Genomic DNA, 20,672 nt, shown 5'->3' with positions numbered 1-20,672 from the left:
TTGGGGTGTCTTCTTTCCAAAATGGGGTCACTTGTGGGGTAGTTATACTGCCCTGGCATTCTAGGGGCCCTAATGTGTGGTAAGTAGTTTGAAATCAAAATGTGTAAAAAATGCCCTGTGAAATCCGAAAGGTGCTCTTTGGAATGTGGGCCCCTTTGCCCACCTAGGCTGCAAAAAAATGTCACACATCTGGTATCGCCGTACTCAGGAGAAGTTGGGCAATGTGTTTTGGGGTGTCTTTTTACATATACCCATGCTGGGTGAGAGAAATATCTCGGCAAAAGACAACTTTTCCCATTTTTTTATACAAAGTTGGCATTTGACCAAGATATTTATCTCACCCAGCATGGGTATATGTAAAATGACACCCCAAAACACATTGCCCAACTTCTCCTGAGTACGGCGATACCACATGTGTGACACTTTTTTTGCAGCCTAGGTGGGCAAAGGGGCCCAAATTCCTTTTATGAGGGCATTTTTAGACATTTGGATCCCAGACTTCTTCTCACGCTTTCGGGCCCCTAAAATGCCAGGGCAGTATAAATACCCCACATGTGACCCCATTTTGGAAAGAAGACACCCCAAGGTATTCAATGAGGGGCATGGCGAGTTCATAGAATTATTTTTTTTTGGCACAAGTTAGCGGAAATTGATTCTTTTTTTGTATTTTCTCACAAAGTCTCCCTTTCCGCTAACTTGGGACAAAAATTTCAATCTTTCATGGACTCAATATGCCCCTCACGGAATACCTTGGGGTGTCTTCTTTCTGAAATGGGGTCACATGTGGGGTATTTATACTGCCCTGGCATTTTAGGGGCCCTAAAGCGTGAAAAGAAGTCTGGAATATAAATGTCTAAAAATTTTTACGCATTTGGATTCTGTGAGGGGTATGGTGAGTTCATGTTAGATTTTATTTTTTGACATAAGTTAGTTCAATATGAGACTTTGTAAGAAAAAAAAATCAATTTCCGCTAACTTGGGCCAAAAAAATGTCTGAATGGAGCCTTACAGGGGGGTGATCAATGACAGGGGGGTGATCAGGGAGTGTATATGGGGTGATCACCCCCCTGTTAGGCTCCATTCAGAGGTCCGTATGTGTTTTGCGGATCGCAAAACACATACGGACGTCTGAATGGAGCCTTACAGGGGGGTGATCAATGACGGGGGTGATCACCCCATATAGACTCCCTGATCACCCCCCTGTCATTGATCACCCCCCTGTAAGGCTCCATTCAGGCGTCCGTATGTGTTTTGCGGATCCGATCCATGTATCCATGGATCCGTAAAAAATCATGCGGATGTCTGAATGGAGCCTTACAGGGGGGTGATCAATGACAGGGGGGTGATCAGGGGTTAATAAGGGGTTAATAAGTGACAGGGGGGGGTGTAGTGTGGTGGTGTTTGGTGCTACTTATTACTGAGCTGCCTGTGTCCTCTGGTCGTCGATCCAAGCAAAAGGGACCACCAGAGGACCAGGTAGCAGGTATATTAGACGCTCTTATCAAAACAGCATCTAATATACCTGTTAGGGGTTAAAAAAAATCGCATCTCCAGCCTGCCAGCGAACGATCGCCGCTGGCAGGCTGTAGATCCAGTCTCTTACCTTCCTGTGTGCGCGCGTTTACTGGAAATCTCGCCTCTCGTGAGATGACGCACAGATGCGTCCAGGAGGAATGAATCGACCGCCTCCAGGACGCATCCGTGCGTTAGGCGGTCCTGGAGCGGTTAAGATACTTTTACTAACTTTTAAACCCCTGAACCTATTCAAGTGAATTTTGGATAGGTTTGTCCCCAAGTTATACTGGTTAAATTGATACAAGTTATATGTATTGTGGGGATGTGCTCGTGGTAGGCTACGGTAGCGGCGGCAGTATTGAGGCACCCACAGACAGTCTTTGTGATACACTGTGACTTTATTCACACCAAAGGCATAACAGGCAATGTACAGACCACACAGGTGCATATTCACATAGTGCATAAAACAAAAGTCCTTCCATAGGAAATAAACGGCAGGTTTGAGTCACCTTGTTTTGGACAGACCACAGCGGTCGTGCAGGCTTGTAAGCTACCTGCCTTTGTCTCCCTCAGGCCAGGGCCCCTTCGGCTCGTAGCACCACAGGTCCCAGGGCTATCCTTCAATGTGTGCTGCGCCCAGACTCTCCTTCACCAGCACTGACTCCAGCACAGCAAGACACCCCCCCCCCCCCCATCATCAGCAGGCTGGGTTCTTAAAGGCCCAGCTCCACCAAAAACCTGGGGTGGCCGTGGGGAACAGGCACCCCCCCACTCTTTACCTGTTCCCAGTAAGAACCGGCCCGGACACGCTGCGCCAGCAGCATTCGCCGCTGTAACCGCAATGATCCGGTTCTTACTCCACCGAGGCCAGGACCTCTGGTGGCACGTATCGTCCGTCCATTATTATTCCGGGGACTCTCCTACATATCCCCCCCCCTTTGTTCACCCCTGAGGGCTTGAACATACTGTTCAAGCCTGAGGGGGTGAACACATGCACAGCAGTGTACCCGGGACAGGGCATCTGCGTTCCCCTGTAAGCGGCCAGCCCTGTGCTCAACAGTGAACTTAAAGTTCTGGAGGGACAAGAACCACCTGGTAACCCGAGCGCTCCCCTCCTTAGCCCGACTCATCCACTGGAGAGGGGAGTGGTCGGTCACCAGACGGAACCTTCTCCCCAGAAGGTAATATCTGAGAGACTCGAGTGCCCACTTGATGGCGAGGCACTCTCTCTCCACAATGCTATACCGGGTTTCTGCTGGGGTAAGCTTGCGGCTTAGAAAAACCACGGGGTGCTCTTCCCCGTTGAGCTCTTGGGAAAGCACAGCCCCTAGTCCTACTCCCGAGGCATCTGTTTGAACTACAAACTCCCGCTTGAAGTCGGGCGTCACCAGAACTGGGGACTCACATAGGGCCGACTTCAAACGGGGGAACGCCTCCTCCTCCTGCTCCCCCCAGCGAACCATCACCGACTTTCTACCCTTCAAGAGGCCGGTTAACGGGGCTGCCAAGGTGGCAAAATGGGGAATGAACCTTATGTAGTACCCAATCAGGCCCAAAAATGACCGTACTTGCGTGGACGTACGAGGCCTGGGCCAATTCCGGATTGCTTCAACTTTATTCACTTGGGGCCTAATGACTCCGCGTCCAATCACATATCCCAAATAGCGAGCTTCCTCTAGTCCCACCGAGCATTTTTTTGGGTTGGCAGTTAACCCCGCCTTCCTTAGAGAATCTATCACTGCCTGAAGTTTTGACAAATGACCCTCCCAGTCTGGGCTAAACACGACTATATCATCCAGATACGCGGAGGTATACTGGTGATGGGGCTTGAGGACGACATCCATCAGACGCTGGAACGTAGCCGGAGCGCCATGCAACCCAAAAGGCAACACCCTATACTGAAAAAGCCCCTCCGGGGTGACAAAGGCCGTCTTCTCCATTGCTGCCTCCGTCAGAGGTACCTGCCAGTAGCCCTTCGTGAGATCTAGGATCGAAAAATACCGGGCTTTTCCCAGCCGCTCTATCAACTCGTCTACCCGAGGCATGGGATAGGTGTCAAATTTTGATACCTCATTCAATTTCCTAAAATCATTACAGAACCGTAATGAACCATCCGGTTTGGGAATAAGGACAATCGGGCTAGCCCACTCGCTCTTTGACTCTTCTATGACCCCTAGACGTAGCATCGATCTTACCTCCTGCGAAATGGCCTGTCGCCGAGCCTCCGGTACTCGGTATGGTCTTAGGCGGACTTTCACCCGGGGCTCAGTGACAATGTCATGCTCGATCAAGGTGGTACGTCCAGGAAGGTCAGAGAATACGTCCCTATTCCGACTAACAAATTCTCTCACCTCTTGGGCTTGTTTGGTCGACAGTCCGTCCCCTATCGTCACCCCAGCGGCGCTCTCCGGAACACCTGGTGACCCCGGGTCACTCCCTGACGTCCCGACAGAGGGCGGGCTGTCTCCAAACAAATTCTCTGTCTCTCCAAGGCTTTAGCCCTGGCTGGTATATCCTGTAATCAACTGGGCCCACTTTCTCCTTAACTTCATAGGGTCCTTGCCACCGGGCCAAGAATTTACTCTCGACCGTGGGCACGAGTACAAGAACTCGGTCACCCGGGTGAAATGTCCTTACCTGGGCGGTTCGGTTATATACCCGACTCTGGGCCAGTTGTGCCGCTTCCATGTGCTCACGGACGATCGGCAACACGACCCCTATTCGGTCCTGCATTTTTCCTATGTGCTCTATCACACTTTTATGAGGCGTAGGCTGTTGCTCCCATGCCTCCTTAGCGATATCCAGTAGCCCACGGGGATGTCGCCCATATAACAACTGAAAGGGCGAGAACCCCGTGGACGCCTGGGGCACCTCCCGTACCGCAAACAAAACATAGGGCAACAGTAAGTCCCAATCTCTCCCGTCCTTAGCCACGACTCTTTTTAGCATGGACTTCAGGGTCTTATTAAACCGTTCTACTAACCCATCGGTTTGGGGATGGTAGACGGACGTGTGCAGGTGTTTAATATTTAATAGCTTACACAATTCCTTTGTTACTTTGGACATAAAGGGTGTCCCCTGGTCCGTCAGAATCTCCTTTGGTATCCCCACCCGGGCAAACATACTCATGAGCTCTTTAGCTATTACCTTGGCCGACGTATGGCGCAATGGGACCGCCTCCGGATAGCGAGTGGCATAGTCTAACACTACCAGGATGTGTTGGTGACCTCGGGCTGACTTAATAATGGGGCCTACCAGATCCATGGCGACCCTTTCGAAGGGCACCTCTATAATGGGCATAGGTACCAGTGGACTGCGATACTGAGGTTGGGGGCTAGTCAGCTGACACACTGGACAGGACTGACAGAACCTCTGGACTTCCTCATATATCCCAGGCCAATAGAACCGTTGTAGAATTCGCTCCAGCGTTTTCTTAACCCCCAGATGACCACCCAACACATGCGCATGCGCTAAATCCAAGACCATTCGCCGGTAAGGCTGGGGCACCACCAGTTGTTCCACCACCTCCTGCCTCACCTTGTCTACCCTATATAACAGGTCCTGGTTATAGGCCAGGTGAGGAAATACGGTATCGGCGCCGGGACGCTGGGCAACACCATTAATCACCGACACCCCTTCTCTAGCCCGCAATAACGTCGAATCCTGGAGCTGTGCGGTCCCGAAGGTTTCTCGGGGTACCTCCAGATCCAGGACGGACGAACTTTCTACTGTCTCACCCGCCAATACTTCTAGGGGAAACCGGTCAGGGTTACACTCTACCTCCCCTACGGTGACCCCTACAGCTGGGGCCCCTGCCTCGGGGTCCTCGGGCTCGGGACCTGGACATTTTCCTTCCCCACAGGTAGGCAACCCGTTCCTCCACAAAGTCCAGAACAGGGGAAAGTCCCTCCCCAATATTGCAGCATAAGGGAGCCGTCTCCCCACCCCGACGACATGTGGTACCTCCTTTCCACACACTGCCAGGGTAACCTTAGTGGTGGGATACTCCCTGCGATCCCCATGTATACAGACAATGGTAAGGGTTCGCCTTTCTGGGAGTTTTTCCGTTACCAGCGACTCATGGACCAGAGTTACCAGGCTCCCAGAGTCCAGCAGGGCCTGCACGGAGTGTCCATTAACAACGACATCACACAGCGGAGGGGTGTCCGCCGCCAGCAGGGGGTCAGCTATATACACCGGTTGGGCGTAAAAAGAGGACCGGCGAGCGATCCCGCAGTCCATGGGTTCGGACGCCCTAGGGCAGTTGGATGCCACATGTCCCCAGTCCTGACAATGCCAACATCTGATCCTCGCAGCCTCCCTCCTCCCCAGGGTATTCCTCCCACGAACTGGAGATCCACTCCCCTCCTTATGTGGTGGGATCCCTTTTTCAGGATCCCGGGTCGGCAACGGGGGCTGACGTGACTTCGGTAGTACCGCTGAGTCCCGCACCAAATCCTGAGTGGCCATATACCTCTCCACCAGGCTAACCAGTTGTTCCAGGTTGCCTGGATCGCCTTGTCCCACCCAGCGCTGTATGGCTCTCAGGAGGGTACGCACGAACCTGTCGACCACGACCCTTTCAACCATCTGAGAAGTGCTCAATATTTCAGGCTGAAGCCATTTTTTTTACTAGGTGAAGTAAGTCATAGGCTTGTGACCGGACGGGTCGGGACTCGGCAAACACCCACTGATACACCCTGTGCGCTCGCACATAGGTGTTTACCCCCAACCTGGCCAACACCTCAGCTTTTAGCCTCTCATAGTCCTTGGCCTCATCGCGGCTGAGGTCAAAATAGGCCTTTTGTGCGTCCCCCACCAGAAAAGGCGCCACCACCTCGGCCCACTGCTCCAACGGCAGCCTCTCTTGCTCCGCGGTTCTTTCGAACACCATCAGGAATGCCTCTATATCATCTCCCGGACCCATTTTCCTCAGGGCGGATCGGACTTTGTCCCTGGCGGTAGACACAGTCGGGGTTGTCGCAGTTGAAACTCCTTGCAGGGATGTTCGCACCGACTCTTGCATGGCTGCCAGCTGCTGCATTAGGAGATTGTTTGTTTGCTGCTGCTGTACATTACTCTGAATCAGGTGCTTAATGGCCTCCTCCATCTTGTCAGGAACCAAAAAACTTGCAGGCCTGATATATGACATGCAGTCCAACACAACTTTTGCTTCAGGCCTGCCTCACTGCAGGAATGCCCGCTCCAAGCCACCAATTGTGGGGATGTGCTCGTGGTAGGCTACGGTAGCGGCGGCAGTATTGAGGCACCCACAGACAGTCTTTGTGATACACCGTGACTTTATTCACACCAAAGGCATAACAGGCAATGTGCAGACCACACAGGTGCATATTCACATAGTGCATAAAACAAAAGTCCTTCCATAGGAAATAAACAGCAGGTTTGAGTCACCTTGTTTTGGACAGACCACAGCGGTCGTGCAGGCTTGTAAGCTACCTGCCTTTGTCTCCCTCAGGCCAGGGCCCCTTCGGCTCGTAGCACCACAAGTCCCAGGGCTATCCTTCAATGTGTGCTGTGCCCAGACTCTCCTCCACCAGCACTCACTCTGTCTGTGGAAATCTCCAGCACAGCAAGACACCCCCCCCCCCCCATCATCAGCAGGCTGAGTTCTTAAAGGCCCAGCTCCACCAAAAACCTGGGCTGGCCGTGGGGAACAGGCACCCCCCCCCCCCCACTCTTTACCTGTTCCCAGTAAGAACCGGCCCGGACACGCTGCGCCAGCAGCATTCGCCGCTGTAACCGCAATGATCCGGTTCTTACTCCACCGAGGCCAGGACCTCTGGTGGCACGTATCGTCCGTCCATTATTATTCCGGGGACTCTCCTACAGTATGTACAATGTAAACTCACAAAGTTGTAACAATTTATAAGAAGTGTAACTTTTCAGCTTAGGAGATAGTTGAGCAGATACAGAAATTGACTCAATTATCTCCTAGACAGAGGGGAGGAATATGCTGGGTGTGTTTCTATTGTCCCATTGTGCCATTGTCCCATTGTGTGTTTAAATGGTGATTACTGTCCTGTTGTCTCCACATGTGTATTGGCGATTTCCCTTTGTCCTGAGAGATAATTGAATTGCTCCTCAGGTGTCTCCAGGGCAGAGAGGAGGAAACCATGATGCATTGTGGGGATGTGTGGTGTCTGTATCCTGAATTGCTACATATCTGTCCTGTGTCGCAGTCTCCTTTCTGGTCCCCTAGGGGCGTGTCCACCAGATGGGGACCTGCATAAATACGGGCGAGTAGCCCTCAATAAAGAGTTCCTGTTTTATCCTTCATCATGTTGAGACTGGTGTTTGGGTAACTGATCGACACTGGGGAATTGCTATACGCTGAAGATTTGCTATACTCCCCTGGCATAACTACTAGCTCTTGTAAGAGCTGTTCCTGCTCTCTGGCTGTAGGAGAGATTCACCCACTGGAAGCTGAAGCCCGGTCTTGGGTCCAGCGTGGGTGGAGGACGGTAAGACCCCAACCAAGCTGCGGTGGTTTACGGGGTCTGCAGTGCGTACGGTGTCAAGTGGAGTGCTTGGAGTCCTCAGAAAGCACTAGGAGCATCTATCGACGGAGGTACCCGGTCGGGGTGCTAGGAGATCCGTTACAGTAGGGAATTTAGAGATGGAAATGGTAAATGGATAACAAAGGAACGGGCCTGGATACGAGTATGTGAGAAGATGGAAGGAAAAGATTATATAGAAAGTATGATAAAGATAAATGGTGAAAGTGTATATTTTTATTCTGAGACCGAAGATGAGGAGCATGCTCCTCAGACTAATACCTCTACTCATACAGAAGGTCCTCCTACCTACTCAGGTGCTTCAGCAGTGCTTCCATCTGCTGACACCAGGTACAGGAGTGTGGACGTGTCCTGCGGGTATGTCTGCATTGTGTGGTAGATGAAGCTAATCGATCAGTCCAGAAATTGACCAAAATAATTTATGCAAATGAGAAGGTAGAATCAGAGGAGGAACATATTTTACCTGTAGTCACCCAGAGGAGTATTGCTGCTGGGGTGGGTGGGGTGCCACTCAGATGACCTTGTATCGCCCTTGGACCCCTAGTGAGCAGATGGCTATGGCAACTAGTCTCCTTGACCCACGTAAGGACCCTATGGGTTTCTTATATCAAATGCAGACTTTACGAGAGGCGTATACCGCGATTTGGTCAAATCTGGCTGGATTAAGGCTGCTAAGGGACAACCACTACTGACACAAATTGAGAGTTTTAAAACGACTGGAGAGGGAACTCGCCCAAAGGCTGCAGATCCAGGAATTGAGTTTTCGGACTGTTTAGAGAAGTGGGTAGAGAAGCAGATAGAAACAGGGATGCATGGCGTGCAGGGACTGAGAAGGGGAGACTAAGGAGGCAGTGACGGATTTCCATGCACGGCTCCAGGATTATGACGTGAGAGCTCCCAGAGATTAGGCTCTGTTTAGGTCTTGTTTTTTAAATGGACTATTAATATCATTGCGGAATGAAGTAATGAAAATTAGACCTGAGTGTTTTCATACTGAAGTGGCACAAACTTTGTCAGTGCTCAAGGGAATAGAGGAAAGGAAAAAGAAAGGTCAGTCTCAGGCATTTCTGGTCAGAATCCCGTAAACAGCCTAGACGTAAGGGGGTTGGGGCAATAGACGACCCAGAAGTTCTTACGCTTCTAAAGCTTGTTATTTTTGTGGGAAAGAACATCATTTTATGTGGGCGTCTCCAGAGCTCAGAAGGCTACAATCTCGGCAGCTTCCGGACTCACAATAGGATATTTCCATTCCACTGTCAGACCCTGTCCCAGTCCAGGCAATACGGATAGACGCACAGGGCCTTGTGCTTTTATCAATGCTGAGCTTCCCTGGGGCCTGGATGTTGACTTTCTTGTAGACGTTGGAGCAAGCCGTTCAGTATTGCGGAAGGAGGTGGTACCTCAAGCTGCAATTTCAAAGACAGTTGTAAAAGGGACAGGTCTCTCTGGAACCACCATACCTATGCAGGAAGCGATACCCATTTCTGTTCGCTTAGCTGAGACTGAGGAGGTTGATTGCAAGTTTTTGATATCTGATAGCTGTCTAGTCAATCTAATAGGAGCGGATGTATTGTCAGCCATAAATACCAATATCGGATATGGTCCAGAGGATGGAAGAGTAACTGTAATGGTAACGGGTCCTCTATCATCAGACCAATTGCATTGGCATAGCCCACACAAGATGGCAAGTCTAAAAATCCAGATATTCCATCTCTGCAGGAGGTTCCTGAGAGCTTTTGGGCCAAAGATAAAACTGATGTGGGTAGAATGTCTGTTCCCCCTGCAAAAGTCACTGTTATACCTGGTAGTTCACCAGTACGTTTAAGACAATACCCTCTTAGTTGGGCTCAGCTTCAGGGGTTAGAAAAACAGATCCAAGCTTATCTGGAGATGGGGGTCATCAGAAAATGTATATCTCTGTACAATACTTCATATCTTCTCTCGTCCACCCCCTCCCCAAATGCTCAGTTCTTTACAGTCATTAATTTGTCAAATGCTTTTTTTTCTGTCCCCCTTCTTGAAGATAGTATCCATTCTGGTGGGAGGAGGATGGGGTACCAGAATACTTGAGTTTAGAGAATGTAAAAGAACAACATGATTGTTTAGAACTTATGAAGGCTGAAATGCAGACTATGGAACATGTACATTCAGATCCATTTGATAACCCAGACTTTGAGTTTTTTGTAAATGGCTCCAGGCTGGATCATTTCAGATAGGGTATGCTGTCACTAGCCAAACTGATGTTATCAAACAAGAACCAGAAATGTCAGCTGAAGGCTCTCACTGAGGCTTGTAAGATGGCTGAGGGTAATACTGCTAACATTTATACAGATTCCAGATATGCCTTCGGTATTGCCCATGATTATGGTCCAATTTGGAGGAGCAGATATTTTGTTGGATCTACAGGTAAACCCATCAAAAATGCTGAGACAGTGAAAGAGTTGTTTGATGCCCTGATGCTACCTAAGGAAATAGAGGTGATTAAAGTACAAGCCCAAACTAAGGAAACCACTCCAAAGGTGAGAGGCAACAGGTTGGCAGAAAAAGCTGCTAAAGCTATAGCTCTCCTACCGTTATCTAAAGCCCAATTAGAAATTTACATTAATCAGGCAATTTCAGGGCCAATAAATCTCCTGTCATGGATGAGGTATAGGAGGAAACACCAAACTGACAACCAGGAGGGAAAGGGAAAGCCTCAATGCTAGGGACAGGAAAAGGACATCTCCTAGTAACCTTACTCCTGGCCCTGACTCCTAACCGTATGGGCACCCCATGAAGGTAGAAATGCCCATACCCTGGAGACCCTAGAGAGCCCTAAGAATATTGTCAGGGCTGAGGTAACCCGTTCCTTCCCCGATTAAGGAACAGGCATCTCCCTGAGGCCTAGTAACAACAAGCAAGGAAGGGAAAACAAAACACAAACAAACGCGACACTTAACTTCTCTAGTGATGGACGGGCAGGAACACCAAAGACGACCTCACACCAGCTTAGCCAAACCCAAATTAAGCTATCTACCGCACAGTCAGAAGGGTGGGGCAACACTAAATAGGGTAGAGTAATGAGTACTAAACTATACCTGAAACAGGGGATGAGTTCACAAACAAACACTGAATAAAGAGTAATCGACGCTCCACCAGTCTGGATCTCCTGACATCTGTCACAGAAGGGCCCGTGACAGTACCCCCCCCCCCCCTTCTACGTGAAGAAGTTCAAGACGGAAGGCTACAGGGTTAATAATGGCAATGATCTTATATGGACTGTAACGGATCTCCTGGCACCCCGACCGGGTACCTCCGTCGATGTATGCTCCTAGCGCTTCCCGAGGACTCCAAGCACTCCACTTGACACCGTAAGCGCTGCAGACCCCACGAACCGCCGAAGCTTGGTTGAGGTCTCACTGTCTCCTACCCACCCTGGACCTACGACAAGGCTCCAGGCTCCAGTGGGTGAACCTCTCCTAAATCCAGAGAGCAGGGACAGCTCTTACAAGAGCTAGGAGTTATAGCCAGGGGAGTATACAGCGTATAGAAATCCCCATACACATGAGACGAGGCTCTATGTTGAATGTAAAACAGGAGCTCTTTATTGAACACACAAGCATTGACTTATATACACATTTTCCAACAAGGGTATCACCCCCGTGGACCTGGTTGGGAACTGAGGACATGACATAGCAGCCAATCCTTTACAGTTTAAACAGAAAAACTAACCCTATTCAACAAACACACTGGCATTGTCTGTGACGCAATTAACAAACACAACGTGCAAACAGACATCTTCACCCCCTCCATAATGAATGAATAGGGACAGTGGAGACACATGTGATGGGATTATCTCCTGAGTGTATCATATGGTGATCTACTCATCTAAGAGTCGGCTGCTATTATAATCAACTATCTTAATCCCATCACTAACACAATCAGTGGAGTCTCAGTGCAGAGTTAACCCTTTTTGTGTTGCTGAATCCACACTATGCCTTTTTAATGGGCAATAGGAAATATGTGGCATATAAATTACACACATAAATCAGGGTTCATAGTTCCTTGTAACCCCAAAAGGTCTTAGGGGGGTCTCCATAGTTCTCGGTCCATAGTCTGTAGAAAGGAGGCTGGCCCTCAGACTTCTCCAGCAGCCCCAGTGATGGTTCAGTCCGTCACATGGACCAATAAATCTTGGGCCTAACTTCCAAGAAGGTACCTTAAGCTTAATGTTTCTTGTGGACAGCCACACAGAATCACCCACTCTCAGGTCCGGACCATTCATACGTCTCCTGTCAGCCATACGCTGTCACGGCCATGGTTATGGTCGTGACTCCTTGGGAGCCGCATACAGTTGCCCGCGGTTTGGGTTGTTGTGTCAACCGCAGCTGGAGGCATAATGTAGTTAGCCTCAAGTGCGGTTGCCGCGGACAACAGCTATGTGTGCGGTTCCCTCGGAGTTGTGTGCGTGTGTGGATGCACGTTTGGTATGTCTGTGTGCACTTTGTTTGTGTGGTGTGCACTTGCATTTTCCTCCACTGTGGCTGCCCGTGGCAGCATTTGGTTGTTGGTGTACATGTGGTGGCAGTGTCCCGGCCTTCGGGCTGACTCCCAGGACACGGTTGCCACCCATGTCGTTGCCTGCGGTAACAGCCACAGTGTGATTTGTTTGGACACTTCCCCTTTTAGTTGTGTGTTTCCCTTCTGTGGTGCTGGAAGGGTTAACTCCCTTCCCAGTGTGTGTGTGATGTCACTGGGTGTGTCCGACTGTGGGGTCCTCCTACCTTAAAGGTCGGCCCATGCAGGTTAGGAGTTAGGGTCAGGGTAGGGATGCGTGAGGAGGTGACCTGCTCCCTATCCTGTTCTCATGGCCGAGTAGCCACTACACCACCTGGCATCGCACGGCTTAGGTTTCCCCCATCCTCAGCCGTGACAGTATGACCACACACGCACACAACTCCGAGGGAACCGCACACATAGCTGTTGTCCGCGGCAACCGCACTTGAGGCTAACTACATTATGCCTCCAGCTGCGGTTGACACAACAACCCAAACCACGGGCAACTGTATGCGGCTCCCAAGGAGTCACGACCATAACCGTGGCCGTGACATACGCTTATACTTGTTGCCCATCTTTTTCAGGTTATTTTGAATTGTCCTTAATATAGAAGACAAAGAAGAGGAAAATCGTTCCTCCTCAGGAATACCAGATGTTTGGGAACTAGAAAATTTACCTAACTGCGAATGGAACCCATATGCCCCAAAAGACGGCGACTTATCAGTGGACTCCTGTCTATGGTTATTGGCAAACTCAGCTAACGACAAGAATGAAGACCACTCCTCCTGATTCTCTGAAACAAAACATCTCAAGTAAGTCTCCAGATTCTGATTAGTGCGCTCCGTCTGTCTATTCGACTGAGGATGAAAAGCAGAAGAAAAGGACAATTGTACACCCAGACGAGTACAGAACGCTTTCCAGAATTCCCCGATCAGACACCACATCACAGGGAATACCATGTAGTTTCACAATGTTATCAATGAACACCTGTGCAAGAGTTTTGGCATTAGGTAGAGCAGATAATGCTATAAAATGTATAAAACGATCAACTACCACCAGAATCACATTTTTCCCCACAGAATTCGGTAAATCTGTGATAAAATCCATGGACAAATGAGTCCAAGGTCTGGACGGGATGGGTAACGGAAGAAGGGATCCGGAAGGCCGAGTATGTGTCACCTTAGCATGAGCACAGATACAACAGGCTGACACATAGTCCTTAACACACCATTTACGTTACGCAGGCCCGGCTACCAAAATCTACGAGAGATGAGATCGACAATGGATCTGCTCCCAGGGTGTCCAGCAAGCACCGTACAGTGATGTTCCCCGAACATCTTGTGACGTAATTCGGAGGGAACAAACAATTTCCCCGGAGGACAAAAGTCCGGTGCATCCTCCTGGGCCTCTAACACCTTTCCCTCAAGATCAGGATATAGGGTGGAAATTCCCCGTCAGACAAAATAGGACTATGATCTTTAGATTCACCCCCCCCCCCAGGAAAACTGCGTGACAAAGCATCCGCCTTGACGTTCTTAAAGGGAGTCTGTCACCTCCATATGGCCATATACAGTGCTTACATGGCTCTGTAGCACACCTATACAGGATTGTAACGGTACCTTTGTTCTTTTCTTTAGACTTGCACCAGCAGGAAAAACGAAGTTTAATTAATATGCAAATGAGCACTCGCAAGTGCCCAGGGGAGGAGTTCAGTGTGTAGGTGCCCAGGCTGCTCTGCCTTCTTTTCACTTTACTCCTCCCCAGTCTCTTCCTTTGCCCGCCCTCCAAGTCTGGACCTATCGATGAGGCAAGAGACTTGGAGGGCGGGCAAAGGCAGAGACTGGGGAGGAGTAAAGTGAAAAGAAGGCAGAGCAGCCTGGGCACCTACACACTGAACTCCACCCCTGGGCACTTGCGAGTGCTCATTTGCATATTAATTAAACTTCGTTTTTCCTGCTGGTGCAAGTCTAAAGAAAAGAACAAAGGTACCGTTACAATCCTGTATAGGTGTGCTACAGAGCCATGTAAGCACTCCCTTTAAGCCCATGGCGGTAAGTGACAATGAAGTTAAATCTGGTGAAAAACAACAATAATCTGGCCTGCCTTGGATTCAGTCGTTTAGCCGACTCCAGGTAAGCCAGATTCTTATGATCAGTAAGCACAGTAATAGGATGAATCGCTCCTTCTAACCAATGACGCCATTCCTCAAAAGCCAACTTAATGGTCAAAAATTCTCTATTACCCACATCATAATTTCTTTCAGCAGTTGAGAGTTTTTGGGAGAAAAAAGCACATGGGCGCAATTTACTAGGTGAAGGACCCTGCAACAAAACTGCTCCCACCCCTACCTCGGATGCGTCAACCTCTACAATTAATGGCTGTAACACATCCGGTTGCACCAGAATAGGGGCTGAAGCAAAACATTCCTTCACAGCAGAAAATGCTTGTAATGCCGCATCAGACCAGACTGAGACACCCGAACCTTTCCTAGTCATGTCTGTTAAAGGTTTAACCACAGTCGAATAGTTCAAGATGAATTTACAGTAGTAGTTGGTGAACCCCAAAAACTTTTCGGGTCGATCCCAGTCCAACACAGCGCAGACTTTCTCTGTATCCATACAAAAACCTGAAGGTGAGAGCAGGTAACCCAGGAATTGCACTTCCTGAACTGCAAATACTCACTTTTCCATCTTCGCATGCAACTTATTCTCTCTTAGGATCTGTAACACCTGTCTCACATGATCCTGATGAGTCTCCATGTCTGGAGAATAAATTAGTATGTCATCCAGATATACAACAAACCTCCCCACCAGATGATGAAAGATGTCATTGACAAAGTGTTCAAATACTGCTGGAGCATTGGTTAACCCAAAGGGCATGACCAGATTCTCAAAATGATCCTATGGGGTATTAAAAGCCATCTTCCATTCGTCCCCCTCCTTGACCCTTACCAGATTATATGCCCCCCTCAGATCCAATTTAGAGAACACCTTGGCACCGACAATCTGATGAAACAAATCCAGGATTAAAGAAAGGGGGTAAGGATCAGGGACGGTAATATGGTTGAGCTCACGGAAGTCCAGACATGGCCTAAGAATACCATCCTTTTTTCTTTACAAAGAAAAACCCAGCAGCCACTGGGGTTTTGGATGGTCTGATATGTCCCTTCGCCAAGCTCTCAGTGATATACTCTTGCATGGCCTTTCTTTCAGGTTACGAAAGATTATACAACCGAGATTTGGGCAGTTTTTCTCCGGGAATAAGATTGATGGGACAATCATTTTCCCGACGCTGAGGAAACTCCTCGTTACCACTCTCAGAAAATACATCAGAAAAATCACTCCAATCGAGAATCTGTCTTGCTTGCCAGTCAATGGTCGGGTTACGTTTGCTTAACCATAGTAAGCCCAAAACCAAAGGAGCAGGCAGACCCTCCAAAAAAAACATGAAAGGCTTCCTGATGGAAATCACCCACCTTTAAATGGATGTCAATTACCACCTGTGACAAGCATTTTTGAGTAAGAGGTGCTGAATCAATTGCAAAGACAGAAATACTTTTCTCTAGTGCACTAGTAGTCAACCCACGAATACGAACAAACTGTCCATCAATCAGGTTAATCCCAGCCCCACTGTTGATAAATACCTTGATTTCCACAGTTTTGGACTCTAGAGCCACCTCGGCAGACAGGAGAAATCAGGTACTACCAGTAAATGACAAAAGTACGTTTTCTTGCTTACCACCCACACCACCAATAGTAATTTGGGGATTACGCATTATTATTTTTTTTTTGTGTTTACACCTTGACGCTGAATGTACGGACAAATATTCACGAAATGTCCCTTTTTTCCACAACAAAAACAGACTCCCTTCATATGACCAGAGCTCTTACCATCAGTCCCAGGAGTAGCTCCCCACAACTGCATAGGCTCCTCACAAGGCGTAACCACAGGTGTCTCGTTACCATGTGTCAAATGAAGCCGCCACCTTGTTTGACAGTATGTCCTGAGGATGAGGACCCTTAGATCTCCCCCTCAGGCGTCTATCCAGACATACAGCAAGGGGCATAGCTGCTTCCAATGACTCAGGTTTTTCATGAAAGGCCAACGCGTCCTGCAGCCTCTCAGATAGACCCTGACAGAACTGGCTACGGAGAGCAGGATCATTCCATACCGTATCCGTAGCCCATCTCCTAAATTCAGAGCAATAGATCTCCGCGGAGCGTTCTCCCTGCCGTAAACCACGTAACTTGGTTTTAGCCTGAGAGATCCAATCCGGGTCATCATAAAAAAAGACCCAAGGCTAAAAAAAAAGTAATCTACCGACTGGAGGGACGGTGATCCGGTTGGCAGAGAAAAGCCCAAGACTGTGCATAAATCTTAAGCAAAGAAATTATCATACCCACACGTTGACACTCATCCCCAGAAGAGTATGGACGCAGCTTAACCCCTTAAGGACACATGACGTACCGATACGGCATGTTTCCCGAGTCCTTAAGGACACATGACGTACCGGTACGTCATGTGTTGTTCCGATCACTGATCGGAACAAGGTGCCTGCTCAAATCATTGAGCAGGCACCTAGGCTAAATGCGCTGGGGGGTCCCGTGACCCCTCCATGTCGGCGATCGCAGCAAACCGCAGGTCAATTCAGACCTGCGGTTTGCTGCGCTTTCTGACGTTTCTGATCCCTGTGGTCCCTGAGCGCGGGGATCAGTAACTTTAACATGCCCAAAATATTGACTTTCAACCCCCCTGCACCCCTGAGTGATTTTATGGCGGCGGGTGGTGCAGGGGGGGGGATGCGGGCGGTGCGCCTCCTCTTGAATAATCATTGGTGGCCAGTGGTTATACCAGGGTGTCAGCACATTGCTGACACTCTGGTATAAACGGCTGACATCTGTGCTGTGATGTCAGCCGTTTAACCCTTTCCATACCGCGGTCCGTACGTATGGAAGAGCAGAGGTTAACAGTCGGGAGCTCCCTCTCCCATCGGGGGGCTGCTGTGCCTTTGCAGCCCCCAGAAAGGATGGGGTCACAGAGGGAGGGAGCCCCCCTCCTTACCCTTCCCCGTCTGCGCAGTTGTGGCCACAACTGAGCAGACGGGGAAGGTTCCCATGGCAACAGGACGCCTTCTCAGGCGTCCTGCTGTCCATGGTGTTGAACAGATCTGTGCTAAAGGCATAGATCTGTTCAGACAAAGTGTAAGTGAAATACAGTGCAGTACACTATATAGAGTACTGTACTGTATTATACAGACATCAGACCCACTGGATCTTCAAGAACCAAGTGGGTCTGGGTCAGAAAAAATGTTTAAAAAAAAGTGAAAAAAGTAAAGTAAAAAAAAACACATTTAGCACTGAATAAAAATTAAAAAATTAAAATACACTACACATAATAGGTATCGCCGCGTCCGTAACGACCTTATCTATAAAACGGAAATGTTACTTTTCCCGCACGGTGAACGCCATAAAAATAAAAAAATAAAAACTATGAGAAAATTTAAATTTTGCCCACCTTACTTCCCAAAAAAGGTAATAAAAGTGATCAAAAAAGTCGCATGTACGCCAAAGTCGTACCAATCAAACCATCATCTCATCCCACAAAAATCATACCCTACCCAAGATAATCGCCCAAAAACTGAAAAAACTATGCCTCTTAGACTATGGAAACACTAAAACATGTTTTTTTTTGTTTCAAAAATGAAATCATTGTGTAAAACTTACATAAATAAAACAAAAGTATACATATTAGGTATCGCCGCGTCCGTATCGACCGGATCTATAAAAATATCACATGAACTAACCCCTCAGGTGACCACCGTAACAACTCTGCTCTATAAAATTACCACATGATCTAACCTGTCAGATGAATGTTGTAAATAACAAAAAAAAACGGTGCCAAAAAAGCTATTTCTTGTTATCTTGCCGCACAAAAAGTGTAATATAGAGAAACCAAAAATCATATGTGACCTAAACTAGTACCAACAAAACTGCCACCCTATCCCGTAGTTTCTAAAATGGGGTCACTTTTTTGGAGTTTCTACTGTAGGGGTGCATCAGGGGGGCTTCAAATGGGACATGGTGTCAAAAAACCAGTCCAGCAAAATCTGCCTTCCAAAAACCATACGGCGCACCTTTCCCTCTACGCCCCGCTGTGTGGCCGTACAGTAGTTTACGGCCACATATGGGGTGTTTCTGCAAACTACAGAATCGGGGCAATAAATATAGCATTTTGTTTGGCTGTTAACCCTTGCTTTGTTACTGGAAAAAATGGATAAAAATTGAAAATATGCCCAAAAATCTAAATTCTGAAATGTTATCACCATTTGCCATTAACTCTTGTGGAACACCTAAAGGGTTAACAACGATTGTAAAATCAGTTTTGAATACCTTGAGGGGTGTAGTTTCTAGAATGGGGTCATTTTTGAGTGGTTTCTATTATGTGAGCCTCACAAAGTGACTTCAGACTTCAGTTACTTCTAAGCCTTGTAACATCCCCTAAAAATAAAATATAATTCCCAAATTGATCCAAACATGAAGTAGACATATGGGGAATGTAAAGTAATAACTATTTTTGTAGGTATTACTATGTATTATAGAAGTCGAGAAATTGAAACTTGGAAGTTTGCAATTTTTTACAAAGTTTTGGTAAATTTGGTATTTTTTTATAAATTAAAATGAATTTTTTTGACTTCATTTTACCAGTGTCATGAAGTACAATATGTGACAAATAAACTATCTCAGAATGGCCTGGATAAGTCAAAGTGTTTTGTAACCACGGCCGGGCGCAAGTGCAGAAGATTAGACGTGAACGATGCCAGGAGGATTCAATTGGCCATGCGCAGGATCGTGACTGGGGAGAGTTGTAGCCGCCGCCCAGCGAAGTGAATACTGATGAGCTGGGCGGGGCTTCAGAACGACAGTTGGGAGCGGCTGGCTGGGTGCATTTTGAGATGAAACGCCGCCCCTTGGGCAGATTGGTGACGAGACAGGCAGGTTATAAAACTTTATATTTCGGTATTTATAAGGTGGACAGGGGGGCTACTTACATGCTTTTAATAGACTGTATAAGACCTGTAATGTCATATATATAGCTAAATATGCTGATTTTGCCTGTCAGTGTCCCTTTAAAGTTATCAGCACTTAAAGTGACACTGGTCAGATTTGCAAAAAATGGCCTGGTCCTTAAGGTGAAATAAGGCTGTGTCCCTAAGGGGTTAAAGTACAACTTACACGATTCCCTGAACCAAATGAAATTGTCACTACCCCCCCCCCCCCCCAGAAAATCTGTCTGGGAGGGCAACCTTAGGTTCAGGGCAGGCCTGGTACCCACCATCGGAACCAGCTGCCTGTGGTCTCTGAATCCGTAAGACTGTCACACGGAGGTCAGCTACCTCCAAAGACAGTCCCTGCAGCTGTTTGACCAGTGCAGACATAGGATCCATAGCTGCACTGACCTGAACGAAATGGCGTTTTTTTAGGCGGTAGATAATGTCACAGATGAGGTACAGGAGTAAACACCAAACTGACAACCAGGAGGGAAAGCCACTAGGCCTCAACACTAGGGACAGGAAAAGGTCACCTCCTAGTAACCCTACTGCTGGCCTTGACTCCTAACCGTATGGGCACCCCTTGAAGGTAGAAATGCCCATACCCTGGAACCTGGAGACCCTAGAAAGCCCTAAGAATATTGTCAGGGCTGAGGCAACCCATTCGTTCCCCGATGAAGGGACAGGCGTCTCCCTGAGGCCTAGTAACAACAAGCAAGGAAGGGAAAACAAAACACAAACAAATGCAACACTTAACTTCTGTAGTGATGGACGAGCAGGAACACCAGAGATGACCTCACACCAGCTCAGCCAAACCCAAATGAAGCTATCTACCGCACAGTCAGAAGGGTGGGGCAATACTAAATATTGTGGAGTAATGAGTACTAAGCTACACCTGAAACAGGGGATCACAATCAAACACTGAATAAAGAGTAATCAAAGAGGCTGTTAGATTCTTCAACGCTCCGCCAGTCTTCTTGATCTCTTGACATCTGTCACAGAAGGGACCGTGACATCTCCAAAGCTTGAGTTTGTTT

Source organism: Bufo gargarizans, chromosome 4, assembly GCF_014858855.1.
Source record: "Bufo gargarizans isolate SCDJY-AF-19 chromosome 4, ASM1485885v1, whole genome shotgun sequence".
Lineage (NCBI taxonomy): Eukaryota > Metazoa > Chordata > Amphibia > Anura > Bufonidae > Bufo > Bufo gargarizans.
The sequence above is the reverse complement of the archived record's forward strand: the minus strand, read 5'-3'. Positions refer to the sequence as shown.